Raw genomic sequence first — 15,476 nt, 5'->3', positions numbered from 1 at the left:
TGTTTCTTCCATAGTTATTTCTTTCATAATTGTTTGGAGTGAATTGAAGAAATAGTTATTAGTGATTGTAATGATTTATCATTAGATAACCTTTGAATTCGCTGCACATATAGTGCTGACACTCTTGAGATAAAAATACTTACCTTGGGTTGACGATTAATGTAGGAATTAATATTTCCTGTAGAAAGACATCTTAGTGCACCAACACTAGCCACGGTATTCCCTACACCAAAGTGCCCTACAACCTTGAAGGTGTGAGCCTCTCTAATCAACTGCAAATGCTCACCTTTAGTAACACATAGCTTGTTACACAGTAATTTGTCACTGCCTTCACCCCAGTCCTTCTATTGTGTCATGTGTCCAGTAAAACATGCTCATACTGAACAAATGTTCTCTTATGTTGCCAATTGACCCGCTTTTCCTAAGTTTTCTGCATCGTCGCCATAATTAGCTAAATATACGCGATGGACAGCGATTATAAACATTCCAGTCGTGCCCCCATCGTAGGAGTACATCTGATTCCCATGATGGTCTAATTTCATGCTTGATCCGGACTTAAACAGGAATGCAACAAATTACAGAGATAACCATAAACACAGATATGTAGTGTAAATAATACTTCATTTCATTAATGTAAAATATTGAAATATGCTTACAAACAGTAATGGAAATAAACCAGCTAGGGCGATGGTAGCTTATCTTTGAGAAGAGATGTGGTGGCTACATGCCTCTGAACTATGTTACAATGAGGCTCGAAGGCCTATTTGTCGTTGAGAAACAATGGAAAACCCTTAGCATTCCAAAACCTAACCCTAGAAGATGAAACGCCAAACTGTGGGCCCCGTTTGGGAAAATTGGTACATCAACTTCCCGGGGTCGTAACTTTGGCATACGATCTTCGTTTGACGCGTACAATAGCTCATTAGAAAGATCTATCCAAGCACTATCACTTTGGGAAGGGAAACATCGGTCCATGGACCCATGTTTCCCCCAAATTTTGCAAAAGACGTCATTTAGGGCCTCAAAACGGCTCTGGAAGTTTAGGACCCAAAAAACTGCTAAAAATAGTAAGTTGTGCTACAATTAAGGAACTGAAAATGCTGAGAGAAACAATGGTGGGGGTCCAGGTGGACTTGGAAAGTAGCCACCAATATCTACCTGGATCATTCCTCCCCCCTTAGGAAGCAACGGTCCCCATTGCGTTGAGTTCCTCCATGAGATGAGGAAACTTTTGCTGAACTTGGTCCCTGGTGAGCCACTTGCCCTAGTGAAGGAGTTGGCCTGCTTTGACAACTCGATACAGTTGGATATTCTATTGGCAAGTGTTCTTGATCTGTGTGTCCATGATTCGATCAGTTGTAGCTTGTTCCATGCAATCTGGATTTAATTTTGTGGGTGTGAGCTGTTCTGCAATGGCGGATGTGTCTAGCAATGGTGGAAAGTATGGCCGAAGGTGGTCCACATTGAACATTGGGTGCAGGCCAAGGAATGGGGGAATGCTGAGCTCAAACGCATTGTCTCCCACAACCTTAGTAATGGTGTAAGGACCATATCAGAGTGGTCTCAGTTTTTGATAGGCTCTAGAAAGGTGTTCCTTTTGCAAATGCAACCAGACTTTGTCGCCCACCTGAAACTTGTGCGGCACCCAATGTTGATCATGTCGCTACTTGTACTTGGCATTTGATTTCTCCAGAATGTCATGGACCTGCTGGCGAATATGTTGGATGTGCTCAATGAAGCTAGTTACCTTTTCTGTTTTGGACTGGACACAAGCCGAATCTGTGTGAGTAGTTGCAAGTGGCATGGCCACATCAATGGGGCATAGTGGCTGGAATCCCAAGCCCACCTGAAAAGGGTTGTGGTCAGTCGAGCTGTGAAGAGCTCAGTTGTAGCTATGTTGAACATAGGGGAGGCTCTCGTTCCATGTGCGTGGATGCTTTGAGTTGTACATGTGCAGAATGTGTACAATCATCCTATTAACAACCTCTGTTTGGCCATCAGTTTGAGGATGGAAGGCTGTGGACTTAGTGAGTTTTGTGTCCAGCATTGACCAGAGACTGGACCAAAATGTACTGAGGAACCGACTATCCCGATATGAGATGATAGACTGTGGGATCCCAAAGTGCACCCACACTCGTTCAAAGAAGAGTTTAGCAGTGGCTTCTGCTGTGATATTCTTCTTACAGGCCGCCATAATGGCCATCTTCAAGAACCTGTCGATGACCACAAAAACACAGTCATTTCCATGCTTAGTGGAAGGAAGGCCTGACATGTAATCCATGGAGATGGATTCCCAAGGTCGACTAGGGGTAGGCAACGGGGTATAGAGGCCTTGCTTCTTGATGGTCGGTTTGGCAATGGCACAAGCAGTACATGATCTAATGTACTTCCCAACATCCTGTCGAAGATTCGGCCAATACAAATACTTTAATAAACTATTAAGTAAATATTTTTATCAGGTTATTCTATGACTATGACTATGAAACTTATTTATTTATTTATATATATTTTAAAATAGAATTAACTATTCTATTTTCAACCTTTACAACTAACTAATATTTATATAACCTCGTTGATTTATAATTAATTTATTTTAAGATTTAAATCTCCCTTTATATGATATTTTATTTGAAATATAATTAACTTATATTTATTTAAAATATAGTCAACTATTATCTATTTTTAATTACTTGATTATTTTATGTTTATAGTATATTAACTCACTTATTTTAATATATATTTATAAAATTGTCTATTTACGTTAATAAGAAAATTAATAACTGGATTTAACTGATTTGAATAAAAATAAATAAATAAATAAATATTTTGGTCTAACTAGCCGTTTCCTGGTCAAATCTAGCCGTTACCTGGATATTCTGCCCGATCTATTTATAATGCATAGCAAGATCTGCTCATTCAACTTGTCCTGACGATGAACCACACTGGTTGGTTTGAAACGCGTTGACAAAAAATTATCTCTATGTGATTTTCGCCGAAGATTCTTCTCTAAAAAGAAATACTTTTGCAGTACTGCCACCATTTTCTCGACCCCGAAATGCCCAGCAGCCCGACTGTAGTGTGCTTCCCAAATCATCTTGACACGCTCGCTTGAAGGAACACAAAGGTGACCCAGGTGGCATAATGGGGCATCTTGGAGGTGAATAGCTGGAACATGTCAACCCTACAAGAGTGTTTGGTATGTGTGGCCGAATTCTAGGGTGATTTTGTAGAGAAGTGGCCAATCAGAAGACTCGTGCCCACAAGAGTTGAGCATAGTGGTTAACGCCATGATCGGTGGTCGACTGAGGCAATTTGCAACATTATTGGTGTTGCCCTTCTTGTACTTGATATTCAAATGGAACTGTTGCAGGTATGTAGACCCCTTCTTATGGCAATCATTCTGCAATTTCCCTTGGGTCTGTATGAATTGCAGGGGTCGATGGTCTGTGTGGATGATTGTTTCCTTCCCCAAAATGTAATTCTTCCATTGTCGGCAAGCCTGCACAATGGAATACATCTCTTTATCATAAGTGGGATACTTCCGGACTGTGTCTGAAAGTGTTTCACTGTGATATGCCACTGGATGCCCGTGTTGAGTAAGGACTGCCCCAATAGCATAGTCAGAGGCATCTGTCTCGACCTCAAATGATTGTTGTAAATCTAGTAACATGAGCACTGGTGCCATGCAGAGGCGATCTTTCAACTCTATGAATGCCTTCTGTTGAGATTCAGACCAAAAGAGTTTTTCTTTCGCTCCTCCCTTGGTGACTTGACTAAAGGGCCAAGTTATATGAGAAAACCCCAACACGAACCTGTGGTAGAATTTGGCAAGACCTAGAAAGTTGTGGAGCTCTGTCAAAGTGGTTGGAGATGGCCAATCCCGAATGACTTGGATCTTGGTTGGATCCACATGCACCCCCTGTTCATCAAAAATGTATCCCAGATACTGAACCTGGGTCATGCCAAAAGTGCATTTCTCCAAATTGGCACATAGCTTGTGTTGCTGCAGTGTTTGGAGAACCTGTCGGATGTGGTGGAGGTGCTCTTCCCAACTTTGGCTGAAGATCAGAATCTCGTCCAAGTATACCACTACAAATGAGTTGGTGATGGCCGCAAGATGTCATCCATTAGCCTCATGAAGGTTGCAGGAGCATTCATCAATCCGAAAGGCATAACCAACCATTCAAAATGGCCCTCCTTGGCTTTGAAGGCAATCTTCCACACATCAGAGGGTTCGATTGGTACCTGGTGATATCCTAACTTCAGATCGATCTTGCTGAAATATTTTTCCCCCTTTAGTTGGTCCAGGAGGTCATCAATCCACGGGATCAGGTACCTATTCCAGAAAGTGATCTTGTTCAGCGCCCGATAGTCAATACAGAGTCTCCAAGTCCCATCCTTCTTTTGTACCAACACAATCAGGCTCCCACAAGGTGATGAACTCAAACGGATGTGACCTTTGTGCAGCAGCTGCTGAATTTACCTCTTGATTTCATCGTTCTCCAGAATGGAGCACCGATAAATTGGTCCATTGGGTAGTGGTGCACCTGGGGTCAGATTGATGGAGTGCTTGACCTGACAGTGCAGAGGAACCCCTGCGAGGGTGGTGAAGATGTCCTCGTACTCCTCCATGACCTTGTCCATCTGTAGTTGTCGTACAGAGGGGCCCTATCTGGAGGTCGTGGCCACCGTCTTCTTCTTTCCTTGAGGGCATATCATCAGAAAAACAAATTTCCCGGTTTTGAAAATGAGCTTACTGCATTGTTTTGCAGTAATCAAAGAGATGGCGGTAGGTGGTGCTACCTCTGGTATCCTGTACAACTTATTTCCCAATGTAATAATAACAGCACAAGGCCTTGATTCATACACAGCATGTCACTTCCATAAGTATGGTTGTCCTAATAATACATCACAAACTTCCAAGGGAGCAATGTCACACAATACCTCATCCGTGAAGGGCTTGATGTTGTATGGAAGGCGACACTGTTGGCTCACGCGAAGATCCCGTCCTTGGTGAAGCCACCCGATGGTGTACGGTTGTGGGTGTGTTGTGGTCGGTAGGCCCAACTGCTTCACGACCTCTGTCGAAATGAGGTTCTTTTGGCTCTTGCTATCGACAATGAACTGTAGCGGGGAGCCCTTTACCCACATCTGGGAGTGGAAGAGACGCTCCTCCTCCTCTGGATCTTCGGGTTCATTTTTCTGGATCTTGGCGGTAGCAACAGTGGCGTTGGGATCCGCATCAATGATCTGCTTCTCTTTGTCATTCCCCTTGTCGGGTTCTAACTCAGAGTCAGAACATGAATCTAATTCTGAAACCTTTAGCTAAGCCACCAGTGACTGCTTGGCCCGACACTCACTTGTGTTGTGAGTGGAGCTCTTATGGAATTCACACCATTTTCCCGTGTCCTTTTTCGGCTTCGCGGCGTTGTTCTTTGCTTGCAGCTTTGATGGGTTGTCTTGGGTTGCCCTGCCTTGGCTTTTTCCTTTGTTCCGTGGTTTAGGGGCACCTTTCCCTTGCTTCAGATTCACAGATCCAAAGTCTCGCTTCTTTTGTTTAAACTTCTGCTCGACCTTAACGGCATATCGGTATGCTGTGTCGAGCGAGGAGATGTTCAAGAATTCTATTTCTTCCTGGATGTACTTGTGCAGGCAGTCATGGTATTTGAGTATCAAATGCTGCACTGTATCCTTCATACCCAACTTTGTGTGAAGGGTATGGAAAAGATTGGTGAACTCCAGCACGTCTTGGTCCCTTCCCTGCCGCAGCGTGGTCCACTTTATGTATTCATCCTCATAGCTTCCGACAGGGTAGTACTGCTCCTTGATGGCATCCCGGAATGAATTCCAGGTGGGTGTGGCTAAAAATAGTGAGCCAGTATTTTCATCCTTCTACTCGTAGTAGCTTTCCCACCAGTCCTTGACGTGGGGGGCTGCTTTGAGAAGAGCGAAAACAATCTTTTCTCGACTTGAAAATTCATGAACAGAAAAATAACCCTCTAACAGATTTAACAATTTATCTACAGCATCTGCGTCTACCTAACCCTCGAATATGGGGATTTCAAAATTAACTTGTACCTTAAAGGGCGTGGCATTTCCAGAGTAGCTGCTGAAAGCTGATGCATCGCTTCTGGGTAGCCGTTGAAGGATCTGGGCAAATTTGTCCATCATTGCGTTCCATTGTCGCTCGAGGGCTTCTTTGAGCAAGATTTTGATAGGATCTCCTGCCCCCTCGTCTTTCTTCTCATCTGCCATGGGAGGCCGTTGGGATTTGTGAGGCTGGTCTCGCAAAGGTTCTACCAGTTCAAACCCTAACTCCTTATATGTCGACCTCATTGGGGACATGCAAAGAAAAACAGAGAAAAATCATACCGCTCTGATACCACTGATCCGGACATAAACAGGAACGCAACAAATTACAAAGATAACCATAAACACAGATATGAAGCAAAAATAATACTTCATTTCATTAATGTAAAATACTGAAATATGCTTACAAACAGTAATGGAAATAAACCAACTAGGGCGATGGTAGCTTATCTCTGAGAAGAGATGTGGTGGCTACATGCCTCTGAATTGTGTTACAATGAGGCTCGAAGGCCTATTTATCATTGAGAAACAATGGAAAACCCTTAACATTCCAAAACCTAACCCTAGAAGATGAAACGCCAAACTGTGGGCCTCGTTTGGGTAAATTGGTACATCAACTTCCCGGGGTCATAACTTTGGCATACGATCTCCGTTTGATGTGTACAATAGCTCGTTAGAAATATCTATCAGAGAACTATCACTTTGGGAAGGGAAAGATCGGTCCATGGACCCATGTTTCCCCCATATTTCACAAAAAACGTCATTTAGGGCCTCAAAACGGCTCTGGAAGTTCAGGACCCGAAAAACTGCTAAAAATAGTAAGTCGTGCTACAATTAAGGAACTAAAAATGCTGAGAGAAACAATGGCGGGGGTCCAGGTGGACTTGGCAGGTGGCCACCAATATCCACCTGGATCAATGCTTCGGCGCGAGGAAATTTTCTATCTTTAGCGACGGTTTGACTGAGTACATTTCCTAATAGCGATGTCAGCGCTAAAGCTTAGTTAGAAACTCGCGACGATCCATACTGGGCAAATTTGTTCCAACATTCAGCCTTCTGGATGTCTCTAGACCTAGTTGTTGGGTCAATTTGGGTCACCCTCCTCCCTCTTGCATGGTAGTTCCGTCTTTTGTGATGCTTGCCTTGAGGATAAGCTCTCTCTACCTCATTTCATGGAGACTCCTTCTCCTATAAAATCACTCACCATTGCTATCATCTGCTAGTTCTTTTGGTTGTACAATGCTGCTGCTACTTTTGAGTTTGATAGATAGTTGGTGTGAGTGTGACAAGTGTGGGATTGCTTTATAGTTTGCAAGAAGGTGTGGAGTGCCCTTAACCTTGTGTAAAGCTTATGAATGAGAGAGAGAGATATATTGCTATTTGGGAGACCCATCTTTGAGAGTGAGTGCTTGAAGAAACACACTGGTTGGACCCTCTGAGAAGGCTTGCGACATCAAGACTCGGTTGTAAGCTTGCTCTTATTTTATCATTAATACAATCAATGATGATTCCCTATATCTTGTATGTAATTTACTTGATAGCTCATGACTTCTTGACTTCGTGAGTAAATAGATCATTGTTGTTTCCTGGTTATGTGCTTTGTCATTGTCTTGTGTTGTTTCAGGTTAATTGCTCTTTAAGGAGAAGGAAATGGAAGCTGGAGCAGCACAACGGAACTTCATCAACCACCGGTTTGAGGTAGGCCTCCAACAATGACTATTTAAGGGAATCAATTGTTGTTTTGTCCTTGTTGTGACTAGACCCACTGTAGGGCTAGAGGGGTTGCCTTTGTCCGCAGAGGGAACACTTTCCTGCATCACAAGTTGGCGACTCCGCTAGGGAGTCCTTTGTATGTTGCTTCTCTTGTTTGCTCTTGTTTTGATTTTGATTTGGTGTCTTTTGAATTTTGGGGATACACTATAAGTCTTTTGGGTTACCTGGGTTGATCTGGGAGATCCCTACATTGATTGAAGGATTGATTGGTTTTTTGTTTGGGAGTTTTTGTTCGTTTGTCATTGTTTTTAAGATCGTCACGAAAAATAGTTTAATAGTCACGTCGATGTCGCCTTTACTCTTTTGTAAAGTCATTTCCATCGCTGAATCCCGTCGTACAGTCGCGACAACTCCTGAAATTGGTCTGTTGTGGAAGAGACATGTACTCTCGCAACGACGTCACTCTGTTGCTATAGCTATTGGCTTATCGCCGCTAGTTGCTCATGTAGTACCCGCGACGATTCTTGTAGAATTGTTTTTTCAATTCTACCTCCTCAATTTACCAGTCCTGTTGATCCCTTGCCTTCTTTCTCTTGCTCAGTAGCTTGTTTTTTACTGTTTATGGTTAAGGCACTCTTTTTTTGGCTTTATTGAATGAATCTTGCATTTTTGCCTGTGTGACCTAGTTCGTTCTTTCAAGCTCTTGAATTGATTGGCTTGGTTGCTGGTTTGTCCAGGGTTCATTTGCAACTTTCTTGTTGGTTTGTTTGAGCCTTCTCCATTGCTTGTTTTTGGTTAATTTTTAGTGACGATCATTGAACCAATCTTTGGTATTGATTCAATTTCTCTCACTACTGAACATAGATCACAATTGTTTGGATTGACTGGTTTTTTCACACTTTCTTGTTTGTTTCTCTTAAATTTAAAACAATCAAAATCAAAAGACCACATTCATTTAGTATGCGAAAGTGAAAGTAAATTTGCATTTCAAGTTTGCATATTTGAAAGCAAATGATAAAATCTGTCATTAGTAGTATTCATGCATTGTAGGGTTGATCTGTTTTTGCATTGTGTCTCTTGGTTTATCTTGGTTTTCTTGGTTTGGGAATGATCTCTCTACCCTCCTGTAGGTAGGTGTTCATTGAAGTAAAATGATATTTCACTCATTCTAGCTGCATCCTAGGTTTTTGTTGTATACATACGATAAGGCCTGAAAACTGAAACATAATTCAAGATCAACTTTAAAATGAACTGAATGAACTTAACAATGCATTGAAACATAACGCACACTATTTAGAGGTCTAGGCTAGAGACGTGCCCCGACGTCATTAAACCTAGTCACTATTGTTTTCAATCAAGGTTGGGTTATTCCTCCTTCTGTGACTCAATAGCAGTCGAGTACGGATTGTGCTCCCAGTACCATTGAGTATATGTTGGGAGACCCCACTAGGTTATCATCCTATATCCTTAGGAAGCTGTGTCTACCGCCTTGCAAACCGTAACACACCGAACACAGCATTCAGGAAGATTGACTATCGTACGGAAAGTCCTTGGTTTTCATATGATCGCGAAGGTGTATATGCCGTTTTACGGGATGTTTGGTAAACCTTTTGCCTAGTTTCTCTAGAGCAGTCACTTTCATTCCTTTTTGGACACCTTAAAAGAAAAGGTCCATCTGAGCACTTGTCCTTTCAGACTCATTAAACCTCAAAAGAGATAAATTCACCTTTTCATCCTTTTCTCGACTCTTGAAAGATGAAAAGGTCTAGTTTTGTTCCTGTGTCATAAAATTTACTGACCACGAAATATTCCTGGTAATAGTTAGAGTTCTTCATTACGGTTTGATTGTTTTTCAGGCTCGTTCCCAATGGCAACAGTCCCCAAGTCCACTGGTCAATGTCTTCCCCCAAATGGGAACCCTGGTCTGTTTCCTTCTTTTGGAAATGTCGATGCTCCATATATGGCAACATTGTCTTTGCCTGGGTTAACCATCGGGTTGCCTGTTTGGTTGTTTTCAACTTCGGTGGTCCCAAGCGTCATGACTCCTATTCCACTGTCTCCTTCGTTTGAATCACGACATGTTGATTCCAAGGTTGAGCCTGTGCCTTCTTCCCCTGTTTCTTCACCTTCATCTCCTCCTTCGCCTAGTGAAAGTTTCACATCTAGTAACCAGGAGACTAAGAAGAAGAAGAAGAAGAAGAAGTCCAATAAACGCGAGGCCACCTGTGCAGCTACTGCTTCAAGTACATCTCAGGTCGGACCACCTTCTGCTCCTCCGCAGAAGGTTAAGTTTCCTTGTAAATTGTGCAAGGGTGACCATCTTCTTCGTGATTGTCCTGGTATTCCTAGGATCTTAGACGTATGGTCTCACAATCTGGCTCATCCCTCATCGTCCTTTGAAGCTCATGGCAATGATACCCTATCAACTAGCAACGGTAAGAAGAAAGGGAAGATTCAATTCCCTTGTAGGCTATGTGAAGGCAACCATCCCCTTCACCTTTGTCCGCTCATGGATAAAGCTTCCGCCGTTTTGGAAAGTCTTACAGCTTCTTCACCCCAACTTCCCGTTGGTTATCAGAGGCTCTCTTCAGACCCTCTCCTGGTTGACAAAGAGATTAACTTAGATTCTTCAATTATCCATCCTCCTCTTTTCGAGCCTGGCTGTGCTAAGCATATTCCAGACCAACTATTGGTCGGAGAGAGTGTTGACTTGGGTTCACCACCTATTGATCACTCTGTTTCGGAATAGCCTCATGCTCATGTTCTTCTCATCTCATCAGATTCTCCTGAGTCCGAGAATGACCCTCTTATCCCTGCTGATCACGAGAGTCCTCCTTCAGTTCCTCTAGAGTAGGGGGGAAATCATACGATTCCCCCACCAAGTAGTTCGGTCGTTTCCTTCAACTAGAGTCATTTGAATGCATTCCGCCTTCCATCCTATGTGCCTTTCCAGATTACAGTACATGCTTATAATAAGGCAGTACCTGCACTGTCTTGGATGAGGGTGCGTCTGTCAGTCTTATGCCTTCCACTACTTGGCAAGCTTTGGGCTCCCCACAGCTTGTGCCAGTCACACAGAATCCATTGGCGTTTGATGGAGGAACCAGTCAACTGTTAGGGATCCTCCCAAAGTTTCCTGTTACTTTGGGGGGAAAAACCGTCTATATAGATGTTATGGTTGTCCAAGGTGCTTTAGATTTTAGTCTTCTCCTTGGCCGTGACTATGTTTATGCCATGGGGGCCCTTGTCTCTTCCCTTTTCCGTGTGGCTTGTTTCCCACACGATGGAAGAATGGTGACCATAGATCAATTATCGTTCTTTAGTCCCCCAGTGCCTCCTACAAAGCTATCATCCTCTCTTGGTTCTCATCCGCAAGCAGTACCTTCTTTGCCATGGGTCAATTATGTGGCTACATGTTCTGTCTCTGCCTCTATTGATGATCATGCATATGGTCTCATACATCATGTACTCGGGGCATTGGAACTTGATCTGTCATTGGTGTCTAATGATATGTGTTCCTCCCAAAGCGTAGTTCTTCCATCCCTTGAAGATCTCTTGGGAGCCATGTTCTCATATGGCCAATGAATCAAGGGGTCACAAGGATATTTTGTTCCTGTTTCAACCTCATTAAAAAATGAAAATAGGGGTGATGAGCATAGTTCCTGACCTTGTGTCAAGCTCATTAAAAAATGAAACAAGGAGTTTTGAGGAAAGTTCTTGATCTTGTGTCAATATCGTTAAAAAATGAAACAAGGGTTATGAGGATAGTTATTTTACTGTGTCAACCTCATTTAAAAAAAAATGAAACAACTCCCTTTCCAAATCAAGTCTTTGATTAAGATCTCGTAAAATCCAAGTTGAGTCTTTCCAAGATCTCGAAAGTGAACCTTCATTCCATCCACCTCGTTGAATGCAATGAAGCTTGGGGGGCATGTACCTCGATTTGTGTCATTATGCCTGGGGGCATGCGAACTCATAACAAGCATAGTTTTTCATTTCAAGCTTGTGTAAACATGAAACCGAATCCAAGCAGAGTTCTCCATGGTTCAAGCTTGTGTAAAAATGAACCCATAGCCGATTTACATCTCGTTATTGCTGTTTTTATCTGCTAAATTCTTCTATATGAGCCTTGGTTGTTTCATTCCATCGCCACCATCTCTTTGGCCGATCATATGCCTTCACTTGGTTGTTTTTCCTTTCCTGAGGAACTGTAGCGATGAGTGGTTTTATTGGCCAACCTCTTGACCATTACATGTTTTGAGCAGTTCCACCATTGTCAGGACCAGTTGCTACCCTTTATACCACTCGTTCCTCTAGGATGAGTCACCTTTAAACTCTTTTCTGACTCGTAAAATATGAAAATATTGTCGAGTTATTCCTTTTTGACTAGTTAAATGGAATAAGAGGCGGTCTGATTTGAGCTCTTTTCCGACCGTATAAACACGAAAAGATTGCCAGACTTTTGTCGTTTCGGGTTCGATATTGGTTACGAAATGACATGTCTTCGATCACTTTTCTACTCTTTCGGATCGAGGTCACTAATGACGAAAAGTACTCCTTGATCGTAACGGTCAAGCGGTTCTCTCAAGTATTGTTTTATACTTTTTCGGGCTCGAGAGACACAAATCTATGAAAAAGGACCCCCCTGGAGTTTTCTTTTCCGTGTCTTTTTCAAACTCTCTAAACATGAAAAGACTCTAAGTTTTACCTATGTCGGACTCGTTAAACCCTGATGACATTGGACTCATCACCATGACGAGACTCGAGCTTCTCCTCCCTAGGGCTCATTAAACTATTACTAGGTTGGATTCGACCGAAGATCGAACTTATATTACAAGAAGATGTTATCCCCTTCAAGCTTGTTTTCAAAAATAATTGGGGTACTCGCCAGCAATGGTGGGGCAAAATTTGGAAGGTTTCATTGGTTACCTGCAGCAGCTAGTCACTCTTGAACATCGACACTTTTTCTTCTTGTCGGGTTGGGATATCCATACATCGTCATTTGGCCTTTTGGGGTTTTGGGTTTCCATTTAGCCTTATTCCATCTGATCTCTGCTATCTCCATCAAGCCTCTGATCCCTTGGTACCTGAATGCTACCGCCCTCCAGAGTCATGTCGCCGACATGTTCAAGAGTATAATCCTTCTGCAGTTCACATCCTTACCTCCTCCTCTGATACTCTATTCCACCATCTACGACTTGTTCCCTATCTCGTGTCATTGATGGGGGAAGCATTATGGCCCTCCTAGGATGGATTGTCTCTTGTCGACGTCAGCTCATTATCCATGAGACTGATCTAGAGATCCCCTTTGGTACCTTGGAGCTTGCATACCTCAATGGCAAGTTCTTCGCACTTGACGATCGACTTTCATCATTGGTCATCGATTGGGTGATTCCACGAGTGTTTGACTTCAGCTCATTTTTCACACTTCATGGATTGTACTAGACAGTACCTTGAGAACCATTGGCATTATTGGTGGTTTCTCTCGCGCTTGTTAATAGTTTTCCTCATTGACCGGTAATCAAGCGACTTTCTATCATGCTCGACTTCAGCACATTTGTTCGCATGCTAGAATTTGTACTATCATCGATTGGGTTTCAAGACCTCGAACTAAGATTACACATGTTAGGGTTGCGTGGATTGGTTCGTGATTACATGACTCGTTGATGGATGGCTGCGACCATACCTGAGTCTTCATGGATGGATGCGACCATACCTTTATCATTATCATGGTCTTACTAGCTGGTGGCTACGTCCATACCACAGACCTAGTTCGTATGTCTTTTGGATGGCTGCGCCCATGCCTAGACTACGTGTATTTCACTATCAGAGATATCAGTTGTACGTGTGCCTGCAGGTTCTTCCAGATGGTGTTCCAACTCAGACAGTTTTGTAAAGCATTTCACCCCTCCCACTCTCTCGGGCTTCATATTTTCGGGGGCATCTGTTACACAGTAATTTGTCACTGCCTTCACCCCAGTCCTTCTACTATGTCATGTGTCCAGTAAAACATGCTCATACTAAACAAATGTTCTCTTATGTTGCCAATTAACCCACTTTTCCTAAGTTTTCTACCTTGTAGCGATAATTAGCTAAATATACGCGACAGATAGTGGTTATAAACAGTCCAGTCTTGCCCCCGTCGCAAGAGTACATATGATTCCCGCGACAGTCTAATTTCATGCTTTGGTGCGAGGCAATTTTCTATCTTTAGACGGTTTGACTGATTACATTGCCTACTAGCAATGTCAGCGCTAAAGCTTAGTTAGGAACTCGTGATGATCCAAATTGGGCGAATTTGTTCCAACAGTCGGCCTTCTGGATGTCTCTGGACCTAGTTGTTGGGTCAGTTTGGGTCGCCCTCCTCCCTCTGGCATGGTAGTTCCATCTTTTGTGCTGCTTTCCTTGAGGATAAGCTCCCTCTCCCTCATTTCATGGAGACTCCTTCTCCTATAAAATCACTCACCATTTCTATCATCTGCTAGTTCTTTTGGTTGTACAGTGTTGCTACTGCTTTTGAGTTTGATAGATAGTTGGTGTGAGTGTGACAAGTGTGGGATTGCTTTATAGTTTGCAAGAAGGTGTGGAGTGCCCTTAACCTTGTGTAAAGCTTGTGAATGAGAGAGAGAGATATATTGCTATTTGGGAGACCCATCTTTGAGAGTGAGTGCTTGAAGAAACACACTGGTTGGACCCTCTGAGAAGGCTTGCGACGTCAAGACTCGGTTGTAAGCTTGCTCTTATTTTACCATTAATACAATCAATGATGATTTCTTATGTCTTGTATGTAATTTACTTGATAGCTCATGACTTCTAGACTTTGTGAGTGAATAGATCATTGTTGTTTCCTGGTTATGTGCTTTGTCGTTGTCTTGTGTTGTTTCAGGTTAATTGCTCTTTAAGGAGAAGGAAACGGAAGCTGGAGCAGCGCAATGAAACTCCATCAACCACTGGTTTGAGGTAGGTCTCCAACGATGACTATTTAAGGGAATCAATTGTTGTTTTGTCCTTGATGTGACTAGACCCCCTCTAGGGCTAGAGGGGTTGCTTCTGTCCATAGAGGGAACACTTTCCGGCATCACATAGCTTATCCAGCCTGTAGAGTAACCCATCCTGGAGATGGTAATCAACAGTGTTGTCACCATCGTGCACATGACTCTGACTCTACAACTGTTGATACACCTCCTTAAATTTCTCATCTTCTAAATATACCTCTCTGTATGCATCATGGGTGAATGGATCCATGTGCATAAGAGTCCCCAAAGCTGTAATATTTGATGTGGGTGCCCTTGAAAGCATATCGACCAACTTGTTTGTGCTTCCCTTCTTATATTTGATCACCAAATGAAACTACTATAAAAACTCGATCCACTTGTAATGCCTGGTCTATTGTAGCTTATGTTGGGCTTGTAGGTATTGTAACAGCTGGTGATCCATGTGGATTATTGTCTCCTTTCCCATCAGATAGTGCTTCCACTTCTTCACAACTTACACCATGGAATAGAGCTCCTTATCATAGGTAGGGTACTTAAGAATTGCCCCATGAAATACTTCAGAATGGTAGAAAACGAGCTTTCCTCCTTGCATCAAGACAACTCCCATAACATACCCACTCACATCTATCTCCACTTGAAAGGGATGTTACAAGTTTGGTAATGCCAGAACTGGTGCTT

The sequence above is a fragment of the Pinus tabuliformis genome, chromosome 3_2 (assembly GCF_031772625.1).
Source record: "Pinus tabuliformis cultivar Carrire ecotype Pingquan chromosome 3_2, CPIR1, whole genome shotgun sequence".
Lineage (NCBI taxonomy): Eukaryota > Viridiplantae > Streptophyta > Pinopsida > Pinales > Pinaceae > Pinus > Pinus tabuliformis.
The sequence above is the reverse complement of the archived record's forward strand: the minus strand, read 5'-3'. Positions refer to the sequence as shown.